Source organism: Vespa crabro, chromosome 22, assembly GCF_910589235.1.
Source record: "Vespa crabro chromosome 22, iyVesCrab1.2, whole genome shotgun sequence".
NCBI classification, from domain to species: Eukaryota; Metazoa; Arthropoda; class Insecta; order Hymenoptera; family Vespidae; genus Vespa; species Vespa crabro.
The window spans coordinates 3,636,307-3,652,879 of NC_060976.1; the positions used below are offsets into that span (position 1 = coordinate 3,636,307).

Genomic DNA, 16,573 nt, shown 5'->3' on the forward strand with positions numbered 1-16,573 from the left:
ATACTCTTTCGACTTATTCCTTTTTATTCTTCGAATAATTTAAAACAATAAAAATGTTAAAATAATTCTCGCTATTTTTCTATGTTAATTTATCACATAGCAATTAATATTATATCAAATATTATTTGAGTTGCTTTTTCGCATTTCCAATGGCTGAATTTTTGCAAAATATGCACACAGAAAGAGAACTCACTATAATGAGGAAAAGTATGCATATGCGCTCGAACGATAAAAAATATATACATACATATATATATATATATATATATATATATATATATATATATATATATATATATACGTATATATACCTACATATATTTGTGATATGAATGAAAAGAGAGAAAAAAAAGGCAAAAAAGAAAGAGAAAGAGAAAGAGAGAGAACTTTATATAGCGTTCTATGCTGTTCAGGGAATAAAAGATACAAATTCAGGGCATCGGTACATTGAGAGTCTCTCTCCTAAGATCGAAATAAAGCTTCTCGAATACAAAGGCTCGCAACATTCTCAAAGAAACTCTCGCGAAAAGAAAAGGAAAAGAAAGAGAAGGAACAAATGGAATTGAAGAATTTCATTTCTATCAAAAAGTTATAGCGGTAGAATGCTTTTCGCAATGATGATTACGTACAATGTACGAGGGAAAAGAGAAAAAAAAGAAAAAGAAAAATAAATAAATGGATTTGTAAAAACATCTCGCAAAAATCGATCTCGATTAGTTGTAAATACAAAAAAAAAAAAAATAAAAAAAAAAGAATAGAAAGAAAAAAAAAAAGAGAGAAAAGAAGAAAGAAATATTAAAGAAAGATAGTATTAAAATGGATACGACAGAGTTAGATTCAAATACGGAGTTGCTTCGAAAGTTTGTGTAAATAAAAGTTAGAGACAAGCATCAAAGTAGAGAGCCACCGAGAGATGTTGCTCGTGACTACGATGGTTTCTCTACTTGTGGATCGAAATAAAATGTTTGATATACAAAGTGAAATGAACAGTGGCGTCGCGAGAGACCGGACGTTTTGGTCACATCGGATATTTGAAACTTTATGTTACATTCGAGTTTTCTGTCGTGTAATCCTCACGAGATAAAAAGAAAGAGAGAGGGAGAGAAAAGTACAAATAGAAATAGAGATAAAAGGATGTTCGATAACAAAGACATAAAAAACTGAAAATATAGTATAGCCATATTGATGGTGAACAAACATAAACTGATCGAGAGAGGAACAAACAAGATTATTAAAAGCCCGAAAGAGAAATACGATAAAAATATAAAAGATAAATAATTTTATTGATACGTAATTCGATTAACGTATACGTTAGTCAATCGATTATACTTTACTACAAAAGAAAATGAATAAAGTCAAAGGAAGAAAGAGAGACAGAGAGGAGAGAGATAAAAAGAGAGAGGAATGCGTGTTAATCGAGAAACGACAACGAAGGAAATTCTTAAGGAAATCTTTACGATCTCGGAAAAGGGGACGTTCTGGAAGAAACAAAGCATTCACTGGAAGCTTTCACCGGCGTAATAATTTGAAATACATTCGGAAACGCTTAAGAAGTGTTTTAACGTCGACTCCGGAGTCCGAGTACTCTCATTAAACTACTTCAACGCTGCCCGTTGGAAACATTGAATTCACGAAGAAAATAAAGTCTAGAGGGAGAGGAAGAACGTACAACTAGTCCCTCCTCTCTCTCTCTCTCTCTCTCTCTCTCTCTCTCTCTCTCTCTCTCTTTTAGCTTTCTCGAGGATCGCAAAAGCAAGCGAGAGAAGGTATACGTACGTAGAGAAGTGAAAATCAAATTCGTGAAATACGAAATAACGGGTCGTTGGGCGCTCTGCAATGTGACTTTATGGTAGTTTATGTCACGATGCAACACATACACACACACATGCATACAGACAGAATGAGAGAGAGAGATATGTAAATGTGTTAGTATGATCGCATCTCCTTTTCTCACAAAGCTTAGCGAGAGTAACGAAGTAAGAGAAAAGGGTGAAGAGGTGAGAGAGAGAGAGAGAGAGAGAGAGAGAGTACAGGAGAAACTTCGTGGTGTAGCTCTGAATTCTCCATACGTGGCTATCGTAAACACTCAGAGTCGGTGAGCTCGCTCGAAATTTCCCGCGGAAAACGGCTCGGAAAGGTGGAAATCGGACGATGAGAACCGGAACGACACGAATGTTCGCGTTCCCCGAATTATTTCACCCCTCGTGGTACGAAGCCACGAGGGATATCGAGCGTGAATTCCATCGAGACTTTCGAATATTCGGAGATCGTTTAGGAGAATTCTAATAAGTCGAGAGCTTTTTAATCAAATTCCAAAGTTCGATTTAAACAACGAAGTTATCGTATAATTAGAAAATTCATGTTATTTAATTAATCGGCTAAATAGATTTCTTCTTTCTAATAAAAATTGCTTTGAGATAATTAAATTTATATTTATATTTATTTATGATGCTTTTGTTATTCAAATATCAAGTATCTATTATTAATTGCGATTATTAGTTTTGTGTAAAAATTTGATTTTTCTTTTTTTTTCTTTCTTTTTTTTTTTTTGCTTTTGTAATAATTCGTCACGAAGGATCGTACGGATAAATCAATTTGAAAAATATTAGTAACGACAGAAAAGAGACGTCAAAGGGACTTTCGGAGATCGGAAACAAGATGGTCCTCCTCCTACTCGAATTTATTTCACGTTTCGTTTTGGACAGACGACGAGGACGACTTTTCTAGTGTATCGATCACGTCGACGATAAATCTGTCGACGTGATCGACGCGGCAATTCGGAAAACGGAAATGGCACCAGTTACACTCGCTACCGTCACTTCCTACTTCGTCGTGTCGTGTAAGAGTGAAAGAGAAAGAGATGTAGAAATGTGCGAGAGGGAAGGAGACGTGAAAGGATAAAAAAAAAAATTTTGAAATGATATTTCTACACGTCGAATACGGCAAAATTTACTTTATGAGTTTATGTAATATTAATAATAAGAAAATGATGGAAAATGTGAAGCTTAATTGTACAATGGTATTAACGATATGAACCATCGTACAGAAAGATAAATGTGGAAGATCAAAGAATTATCATCGTCGACTGTATTACAAATGTAAAGTATTTTTTAACGTGGACTGTAAGTACGTAAAGTTTTCTCTCTCACTCTCTCTCTCTCTCTCTCTCTCTCTCTCTCTCTCTCTCTCTCTCTCTCTCGTTCAGAAATAGTAAGAGATTTGTCAATGGGGAACAAGGATATTAGCATAAATCTTTCAGGTTTGAAAAGGTAACTCGTACCGTTATAAATGTAAAATCTATTCATACTAAGTCCAACAGACGAACGACTCGAGACTAGCAACCAGTCAAGTTGTATGGCACTTGTTCATATGCACGAAAATGTAGAAATGTATGCGTATGAATATACGCTATGTACATGTTTAAGACGAAGTGGCGAATCACGGTATACTCTCGGTAACACCGAGTGCGTCAAGAGACTCTTTCGCAAATGAATTTAACGAATGCAATTAAAATCATGTGGTAGTTGGAAAGAGCAAACGAGCGAATGTTGCATTCGACTACTTTGTGCCTGAAGAAAAGGAAAAGGGAAAGAGACAAATAAAAAAGAAAACAAGACAAGAAGAAAGAAACAAAGGATAAAGATAAAAGAAAATAATAAAAGCGAAAGGAAATTCTCGTCGTCTTACTCGCGATTAAAACTTGTTTCGTATCACCATTAAGATAAATTAGTCGAGACAACTTCTTGCAAATTTTCCCTCTCGATCTTCCTCGAGTCCTTCAACTTTTAGAGCGATGGGTGTCACGCTCTTTTGAAAATGCAAATAATCTTTAATTGAAATTTAACTTTCCTTATAGTAACAAACGACGTCCGTTGTTGAAAATCGAATCATTTAAAGGCTCTATGGGAGGGCACTCAAACGAGGGTAATTCGAAATGTTTTAAGAAACTAAAAATTCCAGGTACGAATAGGGGAAACCGGCCGAATGGTCGTTCATAAAAAAGAAAAGGAAAAGAAAAAGAAAAAAGAAAAGAAAAGAAAAGAGAAAAAAAATCAGATTATCATCCCAGGACGTACGTGTCAGAAGCAGCGAATTCTTCTTGGAGGGATGCTTAATCCGAGCCTGCCATCGTGTTTCATGCGGATTAAATCCTCCTACCACCTTGGAGATGTATAATTCCACCCCTAATCCAGCTAAATTTCAGAGAGAGAGAGAGAGAGAGAGAGAGAGAGAGAGAGAGAGAAATTTTCGTATTAAACATTGCTCGTGCACGCTCCAATCTCACCTTTTTCCCTTGGTTTCTTACAAAACGGTGTGTGTACACGAGGGACAGAGAGAAAGGGACAGATGGACGGAGAAAAAAGCGGCAGAGTGAGGCAGTTCAAAAGAGAAAAGTTGAAAAGAGATAGGTACACCATCATCTTCGTGACGTCGCATACATATGCGACAAATTTTATCACCGTATCATTTTACGAGCATTTACATATTCTTAAATAAAGTTTTCGATTCAATTTTATTCATTCGTCGATTGCAAGGAAAAAAGAAAAAATGTTCATCTTACGTTTATCGAAGAGATATTTCTAAATATATTTCTTTTTCTTTTTTCTTCTATCCAAAAAAAAAAGAACACGTATGTGCGTGTGTGTGCGTGTGTGTTATACGTATATATTTAGTTTTATCGTCATCGTGAATAAGCGAAAGAGCGATTAAATTTCGAAAAATAGATAAGATCGATGATTAAAGAAATATAATTATTATCATCCCATGATCGAATAGTTTATACGTTTATGTTACTATCGTATTTAATATAAACGGCAAAAGGACTATTAAAATTCATCGTACACTGGTTCATACCGATTATCATAATAAATTACATCGGAAATACTATTGGGTGGACGATTGTTCCAATAAACGCTCGATGAATATGCATAACCATTGGACGACTAATCTATGGGATAGGAAATAGAAAATGTTTGAACGATTCGTCCAGATGGTAGGATTATTATCGCGAAGATAATAATCGTTGATCTGTTCTACGAGTAGTCCCAACTGAAATTCATGAAAATTCTATTTTTTTGATGAATGCTCATGGACTCGCTCGTATGTACGCTTACAAAGTGTAAACGTTCTATCTCCTAACCACGAATAATTACTCTCTTGAAGAGAACTACTGAAAGTGCATCGTGTGCAAGCGCGAAAATCGTCGCCATTTTTACGATGACCCTGGGTAATATGGACTATGTGTTTCCATGGTACGTGACGTCGCAAAAATTTTCCTCCGTTCATCCTTTTGTTTCTTTTCTACTCTCTTTTTTTTTCCTTTTCTTTTCTCTTTTTTCTATCTTTTTTTCTTTGATAGAGAGTGGCAAAGAGAAAGAGGAAGAGAGGATGAGAGAAGGAGAGAGAGAGAGAGAGAGAGAGAGAGAGAGAGAGAGAGAGAGAAGAAAGGAAACACGAGCGTTCTATGACATTATGTTAAGCACAGTTGTTACTAGGACAGAAGGACAAAGTTACGAACTTTGTGAACTTTAATGTTCTCTTGTTTCCTTGGGAGACCACTTTTAGATCTTTTCGTTTATATATTCTTATCTATAGGAAGAAATGAAAAGAAAAAGAAAAATAAAGAAACAAGAACATACACAGACGTACATACGTCGTGTTATATATGCATCACTTAATATCGCTAATAGGTAGTTCGATAAAAAAAGACAACAAGTTTGTTATAACGGATGTACGGATTTATTTTTCTAATTTACGAATATTATATTTCTTTTTTTTTTTTTAAATACAATTAACTTCCCTTTCAATATATTGAATATAATCGTATAAAGTATAGTAATTGCATACGTTACCATTGTTGAAAAATAAATATCGTGTCTATGGATGTTTAAATTTAATTATCTTTTAATATCAGTTTAAAAGATGGAGATTTAATGGAACATTTTTCACGATCGCTTTTAACGCCCTTAACACCTTTTAACAAGCTGGTTGGCCTCTTTAGTTCGCTACAATTTTCTCCAACTTTTATCTCGTGCAAGAACGATCCTTCTGTTACAGAAGAGGAAGTAAAAGGACGTTCGTACGGTATCACGGCTTTAGAATTTTTTCAACACCTTGACCGTGTACGCGTTATAGCGCGATTATATCGCTTAAAAACTGTGATGACTATCATCGAATAATGCATCAAAGGAAAAACTGAAGGAACTTCAGACACGCAAAACTTTCAAGTCTCTATCCATGTACAAAGGGCCCGAAGGTTAATTTCCAGTTTCATTGCAACACTATCACGAGCTCGTAACTTTGGAATTACTCGTTGGTATGCGAAATGCATGCAAGGCATCGAAAGAAGCATATTTAAACTAATATATTACATGCTGCTAGAAAAAATAAGTAAGACAGAGACAAAAGGTAATGTGAAATTTCAAACGTAAGTTGAACTATTTTAAATACACATTTTAAAGATATCGTAGAAAAGGTCCGAAATAAAAGCGATTGAATATATCATTCGGAGATTGTTTTCGTAGTGAGACAAATAATTTTGATTATTTCAATGGTTTTAATTTGATTAAAATGTGGTTAATCGTTTGAAAAGGAAATGATTTGAAACGATAAAAGTATTGCCTTTCTTTTTCTTTCTTTTTATCCATCTCGTTACCTCTCTCTCAATTCGTATTTGGTCAAACTTGGCAGTTTTCAATTAATCATCCAAAAGATAAATTTTCTCTTTGGTAGAAATCGTGGCTGACTTAACCTATTCGGCAGGTTGCTGCCCCGAAGGTATCCACGGATTTCCCAGAGACCCCGTATGCTTCAGTAAAGTGCCGACACGCTTTATAGTATATGCGGCTGCGCATGACTACTATTACCTACTTGTATGTACTACCTAGTCCAGTTATGAAAGGTGTGCACTTGCAATACTGCATTTTAATGTTAGTTTGTGTTAAACTTCTATTCTCTAGCATCATTTTTGTTCGAAAAAAAATATCGAAAGAGCCGAAAATATTTTTCACTTTAATCACGCTCTTAATTTACATCAAAGTATACACTCATATAATGTAAATATTTAAAGGGCTTTTATTTCTTTTATTAATTACGACATACCTATTCGTTGTTTATAACAATCGAGATAATGCGTTTTCTTTTCTTTCTTTCTTTCTTTTCTTTATATGTCTACGTGAACAAAGGGAGAAAAAATACATTAGTCTTTTATCATTCGATTCTTTTGACCGGTCAAAAAGTTCGACTCGCGACGATAATCAAGGCGATAACGAAAGATAATTAATTATAGAGATTAACGGATTTTATTAGGGAAGAAGAAAGTATATAATATAAATGCGAGTCTTTAATATTCGATTTGGAAATTATAAAGAAAGCGATTTCCAGATCCCTCTGTTTCTCTCTCTCTCTCTCTCTCTCTCTCTCTCTCTCTCTCCTCTTTTCTCTTTGCCTCGTTTAAGTAGCTGAATTTCTTCATTTAATCTTTTTCATCAGAAAGCTCGACCTTACAATTTCTTAATTGAAATTTCCCGTCGCAGACGGTACAGCTCTTGCGTTTCCATCTCGCTCTTTAAAGATGGAAAGAGCACGATTTCTTTGCGTTTCACGTATCGAGGTTTAAAGTCTTTCATTCGTTCACTAAATTTTAATTCGTTCGGTGGAGAATGCATTCACATTTAAAACGGTTTCATTTTATCAAATCATTCATTTTATTCGCATTTTATTTGCGTGATATTTATTACGATGATTCGTACATGAGTTAAAACGAAAAATTAAGAAATTTTAATTCATTCGTTGTGTGAAAATTTTTTAAGCGAACATTTAAATTTAAACAACGACGCCACAAATTATAATATTCAACGACCATTGTTAACTATTCGTCGAGGAGATGGAGGATTCAAAAGAGAAGGGGAAGAGACAGAGAGAGAGAGAGAGAGAGAACTCGCACGGGGTTGACACTTGTCGGTCTCTGTGCACGTGCATCATTACAAAACATTCGGTGATCCATTCATGGCTACATTCGTACCTCCATTCGTGATTCCGTTCGCGTGTGATGCATGCGCTGCGAAAAGGTTCGTAACAGTAGCCACCGTGTGAAACGAAGTGCTTGCCACCCTCACGCGAATACATTTACTTCCATCCTCTTTTTCTCCCTCTACATATTTCTATTTATTCATTTCTCTCTCTCTCTCTCTCTCTCTCTCTCTCTCTCTCTCTTTCTCTCTCTCTATATATATATATATATATTTTTTTTTCTCTACATCGGCCAGTCTATCCGCACTAGGTACTCGTTCGCGTCCCATTTTTTTGAGATTCTGACGATTCGTTATTTTTATCGAGCCAAATGACTCGTTCGCAGTTTTTCAACCACTAGCGTTTCGGAATAAAGTTGCACCTCGTCTGTGACAACAGTTGGACAAGCAGTCTACTAGTTGACTGGTTGGCTGACTGGCTCTGGCTGTACCTCAACGCAACTCGCGGTTCTTTGTAATAAAAAAGAGAATGAAAAATAAAAAGGAATAATAAAGAAGAAAAAAAATCTAATTCGTGCGCGTTCCAACGTAGGAGCGCGTTGTCTTGAGCTCGTTTTTTTTATTCATTCCACCTTTCTTTTTGTTTTTTTTTTCTTCCTTTCTAATCTGTTTCTTTTCTTTCTTTTTTTTTTCTTTTTCTTTTTTTTTTTTTTTGTTAATATATCAACCGTAATAATAACGAAAAAATTCATTCGTGTCATATCATTTTTTTAATGCTTAACTTAAGACGACGTTCGTTAAATATACTTCGAAAATGTCACGAAAGTGAAAAATCTTAAGAAGTATAATAGTATTGTCCTTTTTTGTTGGCTAACTTTGGAACTAACTTCAAGCTCGAATCTCCGTACGTGTCGATCTTTCACGAACTTCAACGAAAGGGATCATTTAATTTTAATTATTAAACTTGTTACGAATTATCACTCGGAAAAGTTGTATCTCCCATCGCTTCTTATTCTAGCTTTCGTCTAGACCTTGCCTTTAACTTTTCTTCGAGTTCTTAAAGTATCTCCTTTTCCTTCCCTCGATAGTCGTTAAAATCTTTCGAAATGCCGCGCCGCTGTGCTTAAACTCTATAAGTTCTTCGTAGTTTCTCTTATGTACGGACACGGATTAAATAGGATACACATTCGTATATCCTAAGAACATAGTATGAAATAGAATTTCACGTGGACTTCTCTAAAATCCTTTTGGACACCTGCTTTTTCTCGTTCGTAACCGAATAAGCGTTTCTCCTCGTTTATTCTCTCTCTCTCTCTCTCTCTCTCTCTCTCTCACTCTCCCTCCCACTCTCTTTTCTCTCTCTATTTCTATCTCATTCTATGGATACTCGAGTCGGTACTTTCAAACGAAATAAAGTTGAATAAATAATTCCACTGTTTTCGTTAAACACATTTCGAAGAAGATTATCTCAAAATTTTGAAGATGAATGAAGAAAATATTTACAAAATTGTATTATTTGAAATATAATATATTCTTGTAAAAGTAAAAACAGAGAGAGAGAGAGAGAGAGAGAGAGAGAGAGAGAGAAAGGGAGGTAGATATAATGAAATATATAGTTTATAAGCGTTCGTTTAAAATCCCTCGTACGATTCAAAATATATCATCTAATATCTTTGAATCGCGAGGATCTCAAATCTCGAAATTTCGTAATATTGTCTACTTTTTTTATTCACTATCTATCTGTCTCTATCCGAGATTCGTCGGTTTTAAAAGACAAATGGGAAAGAATCGTTTGGATAGATTTACCGGTAAATCGTTTTTATCGAGGAAAAGAGCCTCTTGCAATGTCTTTTCCGTTTCTACCACCCCCTTCACAAGTACCATTAGCGGCTCTCAAAGTGCTTTCCTTCGGTCCGCCGTAGTCTTGCTCAAGGGCCATTGCGATTCTGAAAACTTGGCTATCGCAATAACAGTTTCCGCGGGAGGCAACGCTTGCTTCTCCCTCACTATGCGAAATTGCTCCTTCGCTTCGGCAACGAAGACAATGACGATCGCTTTTCCCTTTAGTTACGCACACTCTTTTTTGACGTCGTTCCCATAACTCGGGATTCGTTAAAAATATATCGGATATATCGAGATTATGTGAATTAATCGAACGAAAGGGATAAGGAGAAATAAAGAAACTTTATTATTATATATGTAGCGAGTAAAACAGAAATAATAATAAATGTCGGAATAAGGATTAAAGCGAAATAAAGATTTTTTTTCCTTCTCTCTTTAAAAATCTTCAAGGTGTTCGATCGATCGATCGAAATAATAACGCATGTTCGACTTAATTTCGAAAGTCGTTAAAATAATAATCGACAAAATGGTTTTCCGATCGGACGAGCGCACGTTTCCCGTAATTTCGCTTTGGCTATAATATAACACTTTCGTAGAATCTCTCAGTGATATTCTTCTCTTTTGGCCCCAAACGAATGGGAGATAAATATTTTTTCATCGAGATTTCTTCCCACGATCACGTTTGCTATATTATATTATTTGTAGTAGATATTATTTTTAAGGAATATTAAAGTACATACATTGACGAGAAACAATTTTCTTTTTCTCCCTCTGTCGATAAAAAATTTTCATTTTAATTCAACAAATATTACGTAATCTCAGCTGAGACGCAACGTAAACATAAATATTAATTATTTAATTTCTTCATAATTATATCATATGAACTCTCTTAGACAAATTTTAATAATTTCATATCTAAATATTTTACATTCACTTTTAACGAGATTCTTAATTTTCTTTCGTATTAACATAAACGAGAACAATAATGTAACATTTGAGATTGGAATTTGAGGGAAAAGGAGGGTGGTGGAAGTCCTTCTGTTTTTTCGTATCTTTTATATGATACGAAAATGAGTAAGTATATAATCCATATGAAGCGTCTGCTCGAAAGTAAGAGTATGTACGAGAGAAAGAAAAAGAAAAAAAAGAGAGAGAGAGAGAGAGAGAGAGAGAGATGAAGCAATCTGGTCGGGGTTCGGCGTCCATTAAAGTTCTAAGCGTTTCGTCGAGGTCAGAGCTCGATTCTGGTGTAGTGAAGAAGGGTTCCTACCGAGAGATAGCTAACGAGAGTCTCGCTCTTTCGACTTCATACATCATCCTCTTTTTAGTCTTTCTCTCTCTCTCTCTCTCTCTCTCTCTCTCTCGCTCTTTCACTCTACCTATCTCTCTTCCTCTTCGTATCAACCCCTAACTTGTAAAACGACCGACGATCGGCCGCGTCAAACGACGCGTCGAGCGACTGTAAAACGATCAAAGGAGCAACGAGCGATGGAAAGAAAAGAAGAAAGGGGGTTTAGGGCTTGCATATGAATAAATAAAGGGATGAGAAAGGGTTGAGAAACGGAAGATCCAAAGGTTCTCTCAATGAATGGAAAGAATCTCTCAATGAATACGGGTACATCCTACGATAATTATTAAAAGATTACTATTGAATTTCGATGATATCTAATTTAATGATATTAATATTCGTTAATTTAATCGTTTGTACTATTAGCATTTCTCATATTGACAGAAAATCATTGCCATGTTTTTGAGCACATTGACAGTGCTCTCGGATCGGTCGACGTTCATTGATACAAATTCTCACTTTTTGACAAGAACTATTCAAAGATCCCTGGCACTTTGAAATGATTAAAATATTTATTATTAATTCATATTTGTGAAACGTCAAATACGTGGGATGATATTGATATAATTCCTAATAATTACTTCATTTCAAATTTTCCGAGGAAAATTCAAATTTACTTTCACGTATAATGTGATTATTAATGATGAAAAATGACGATGAAAATATACGTAAATAAACAAAAGAAAGAGTGAGAGAGAGAGAGAGAGACAGGAGAGAGACAGAGAGGTAGATAGATAGGAGACTGGTAAAGGATAGAGAGGATCGATGAAACAAGGAGGAGAGCGAGGAAGAAGAGCTACTGACCATCGATCCGTTAGCGGTTCTCTGCGGTTCTGCGTTTCCTTTGCAACGCACTGGCTTGCTCCTGAAGCTCTCTTATTGAAGGCTCGGGTAATTAGAATCTTCCTAATGTACCTCGAAACGCAACCACGAACGTACATACGTGAGCACAACATAGGTATATAAATGAAAGCACGCGAGAGTGCGCCCACTAGGAATTCATCACAATTGTATGGCTGGTGTATTCTAACAGCTTGGCAGGCCAACGATGATCGTCCGAAGAAAGTAAACCACATTGGTCATTAAACGGATAAACGTGAGTCGTAGTTAGTCGCGAGTTAACGTTATCGTCATATTTTCGATTTAATATAATCTTTGATAAATGAAATTAATTCAAAGGGATTCGATATATGGAATGAAATGATATCGAGAATCGTTAGATGTATAATCTCTATTTCACATAATGTACATGCGTACTGTACTCAAATAGATATATTTGTCTTTAATATCAAAATCATAGATATTAACTGATACAAATTCTCATTCGACGATTATCGTCTATCAGTAGAAAAAAAAAAGAAAAAAAAGAAAAAATACGCGAAACAATATTATCAAAATCGATGAAACTAATTCCAATTTGAAAAAATGAATATCGAGGGGGTGGGGGAAGGGAGGGGAGAAATGCGAAGGGCGAGGATAAAAATTGCAACGAGAAGACAAAGCAAAAAATGAAATAAAAAAATAAGTAAAAAAAAAAGAAAAAAAAAAAAAAGAAAGAAAAAAGAGAAGAAAAGAAAAGAGAGAAAAAAGAAAGGGAGAGAGAGAGAGAGAGAGAGAGAGAGAGAGAGAGAGAGAGAAAGGAAAAAAGGAAAGGAAAACTCGGTAAAAATCAAAACGAAATCCCATATCGCTTGCTCGTAAATTTCCCGATGTTCCGCATCGATATTCAACCGAACTCCCATCGAAGGACATAATATGCAAGATGAAGGACGAAAGGTAGGTGGAACGAGATCGTGTTGTCGAGCAACGTAACGGGATAGGAAGTTGCTCACCCTCCTGCCCTCTCTCAAAGAGGAAGAGGTAGACGGGATGGGAGATGGCGAAAGGGGTTTGGGAGGAGAGAAGGGTACTCGAGGGGGTAACAGGTCGGATGTCCGGCAGTCCGTCACCGGTTATCCCCTGGTATCTCCGGCTTGGCGTGGCCCGCCACGTCACACCGAACCGGCCTGCAGCCATATCGTCGGCTACATAACAAGTCCTGAATATGCATATGTATATACGACTATAGGGTCTACAGCTAGTCAGCCACCGATCTCTCTCTCTCTCTCTCTCTCACTCTCTTTCTCTCTTGTCTACATAGTCGGAGACTCATCCTTGTACTCTCGAATATACCGGTAGGACGCGTGTAAAACGTTGACGTGTGGAGAGACACGCGAATATAGTTCGTTGAATGTGTTGGTCTACCTACATATATATATATATATATACATATGTATATATATATGTATGTATGTATATGTCGCCTATGCGTGTAGAAAACCGGAACACCCTCAGCGACCCTGACCAGCGTTTCTCTTCTCATACGTTCTTTCTATCGTACTCTTCTTCCCTTTTCCATCTTCTTTGTTTTATCTTTCTCACTTTTTCTCTTTCTTCCTTACACGTCCATATTAACGCGGGGACACGTTCCGTTACGCGAAACGAAATGCATTACAGATAGCTGTGTATGTTTTTTGTATAATAGTTATGTAAACATATGTTATGTATCCCGTTACTCTAAAATTTTTTCTACTGTAAGAGAAAACGGACAGAGAGATTTCGCTTTAGATTATATGTATACACACACACACACACACACACACACACACACACACACACACATATATATATATATATATATATTACGCCTGTGGAGTGTTCTACGTTTGTTCGCTCATTTTCTTCTTTTTTTTTTTCTGTTTATTGTAAATGTAACGTTAATGAAATATATTACATTCTATATAGCAAATTTACATTAATCCAACGAATACATTTTCGGGAAATAAAATATCTTTTATATACTATACGTATGAATGCAGATATATGTACGAATTTAAATGGGTATGTTATATGTTGATGATTTTGAAATTTTTCATCGTGACACTCGTCACTATTTTTTTTTTCTCTCTCTTTCTCTCTCTCTCTCTCTCTCTCTCTCTCGAATGAGACGGTTAATTCGAAAACGTAAATGATACGTAGTCACATTTAGAGAAAGTCGGGCATGCAGATCTGTCGCGCGGCCGACCGCGACGCGTTAGCTTGATTCGCAAATATGTGCAATCGCAAAACCACTAACCGCGCGTGTGAATAAATTTCATACGAAAGGCTCCTATCTCACGGAGAACGTTAACGAAAATTTCACATCGATTAAAACGTGATCGTGCGAAAGTCGGGGAGGGGGGGGGCGAGGGAGAAGGTAGGAAGATGAGAAATGATGCGCGACGAGCTGGTAGATATTCCAAAAAAGTAAGGACAAATCGTTTTGATCTCTCAAAAATTGATTGCGGCTTTGCGTTAATTCAATAAAAAGTAAATCGTCCAAATCCGATAGGATATTCTTCATGAAAAAGATAAAATAATTGAAACATCATTCGAACGGTTTGAGATTTTTTAAATAACATACACATTTGCAGAAATATTTTAAAGCTATCATACAAATTTTCACGATATATATATATATATATATATATATATATATATATATATATATATATATATATATGTATATCGGAGCGCAACAATTAAAAGTCACTTTTTAATATCCACGTATAAATGTATACCTTCAAATATGTATGAACGTAAATATTTACAAAAACTTTGGGGGAGGTAAAGAAGAAAAAAGAGAGGAGAAAACAAAAACCAAAAAAAAAGAAAATAAATTAATCATATTCTGTGATATAAATGCAATCTGATATCCTTGATTTGTTCACAGTTAAATAATAGAATCGTACGAAAGGAGAATATACAAGACTTATTGTACGATTCGCGAGGTTTCCCGACTATCCTCAAGGTTTCTATATATTTACTATCATATTTACTATCTTCCATCCTTCGGGCGATGATCAGGAACCAAGCTACGTGCTCGACATCCTCAACACTTTCAAGGGACGCGAAGGATTTCGTTCCCACTGAATGAGCTTCAAGATCTCTTCTCCTCGCATGCACCATTCACCGAACACTCTCACCCTCTCACTCTTTCATCCTCCCTCATTTTCCCTTTCCCTCTCTCTCTCTCTCAGACTTTCACCCTTTATCACCCTCTATCACTCTTTGTCTCTTTCCCTATCCTTTTCCCTCTTTCGTGTTCACTTTACCCTGGTATAAAGCCACTTTCAGAATCCATGGAATTTACCAAGCCCTTCGGCAAACTCTCATACGGTTGCTCTTATCCAACGTGCGACGATTAGAAAAGAAACTTCGCGACCGACACGTTTCCAATATACCACCGACGTATCGCGATAAAGTTCTCTCTTCTTTTCATTCTTCTTCTTTTTTCTTTTTCTTTTTTTTTTCTTTTTTTTTCTTTTTTTTTTTATTTTATTTTTAGCTTTAACGTTTAATGGCCACACACCTCTTTCACGGCGGCTAATCGAGATTTGTTTGCGTTCTCTCGTTTCGTCCGACCGTTATTAACGGATTAAGATTTATCGTCGGAAATATATATCTCTGGTCTATATCGAAAATTTACCTCACAGCGATTCGTCGTGAAAGAAATTAGTGCGCGATTGAAGTTAACAGTGCGTTCGTCTGTGATTTAAATAAAAATTGATAAATAAATTAATAAATAAATACATGGAAAATGAAACATTAAAAATGAAGTAAAGAGAATGAAGGGGGGAAACTCGATCGGCTTAATACCTTATTTTACACGATTCATTAATTACACGTCTCTTTCTTTCTTTTTCTTTTTAATTTAAAAAAAAAAAAAAAATCGAAATATTAATACGATCGATGTTTTGTTTTATGAATTATCAAGGTGATACGATGTACATATTTATCTTTTGTCTTATTTGAAGCGATCGTGGCGTTTCGATAAAAGTAAAATTCGCAACGATTTCGGTGGGAGATTTAGAAAAAAAAAAAAAGCGAACGTAAAATCGTTTGGTCCGATTTTAGAGGCCAGAAACCAGGAGCGATGTTACGAATGAGGCGAGAGGTAAACCGATGCGGAAATTGAGATCCACGAACTATGCAACCGATAGCGAAGCATTGATTGCGCTCGCTACGTCCCGTTTGGTTGCTAACGTTTCGATGAATAAAGTTAACCAATAAAGCGTTGAATTCTACATCGTTCGAGGGTCGATTTGCCTTTAGATCGCCATAGTTCGTTGCTTTTCGTTGAAGTTGATTTCCTGAAATCGCTTTACGTCGACGAGAAAGCGAACGATAAAAAGCTTCGCATAATTCGCGATTTTTATTAGAAAGGAAGAAATCAATATTATATGAAATGTTTTCACGATGAAATCATGAAAATATGTACATTGGATGAAAAATTAAATTAATTATCCCTTATCCCCCTTTCTTTTTTTTTTTTCTTTTTTTCCTTCTCCTCTTTCTTTACGTTATATAATTAAAAATAAATCCATACGGGAAT

At 35.7% G+C, this 16,573-nt stretch overlaps 2 protein-coding genes across 4 annotated transcripts in view; one reads left to right on the forward strand and one right to left on the reverse strand.

Moving 5' to 3' along the window:
* Positions 1-16,573, reverse strand: part of LOC124431795 (lachesin-like) — a 102,076-nt gene that overhangs the window by 66,421 nt on the left and 19,082 nt on the right. The window contains exon 1 of one of the 3 annotated variants that reach the window (XM_046980085.1): positions 15,018-15,541. The exons of the other annotated variants lie outside the window; for them this stretch is intronic. The gene's annotated coding sequence lies outside the window, so the exon portion shown is untranslated. Of the gene's footprint in view, positions 1-15,017; positions 15,542-16,573 lie in introns of those variants that run through there. 3 annotated transcript variants of the gene reach the window in all.
* Positions 1-16,573, forward strand: part of LOC124431794 (4-coumarate--CoA ligase 1-like) — a 133,761-nt gene that overhangs the window by 58,308 nt on the left and 58,880 nt on the right. The gene's annotated exons all lie outside the window — the stretch shown is intronic.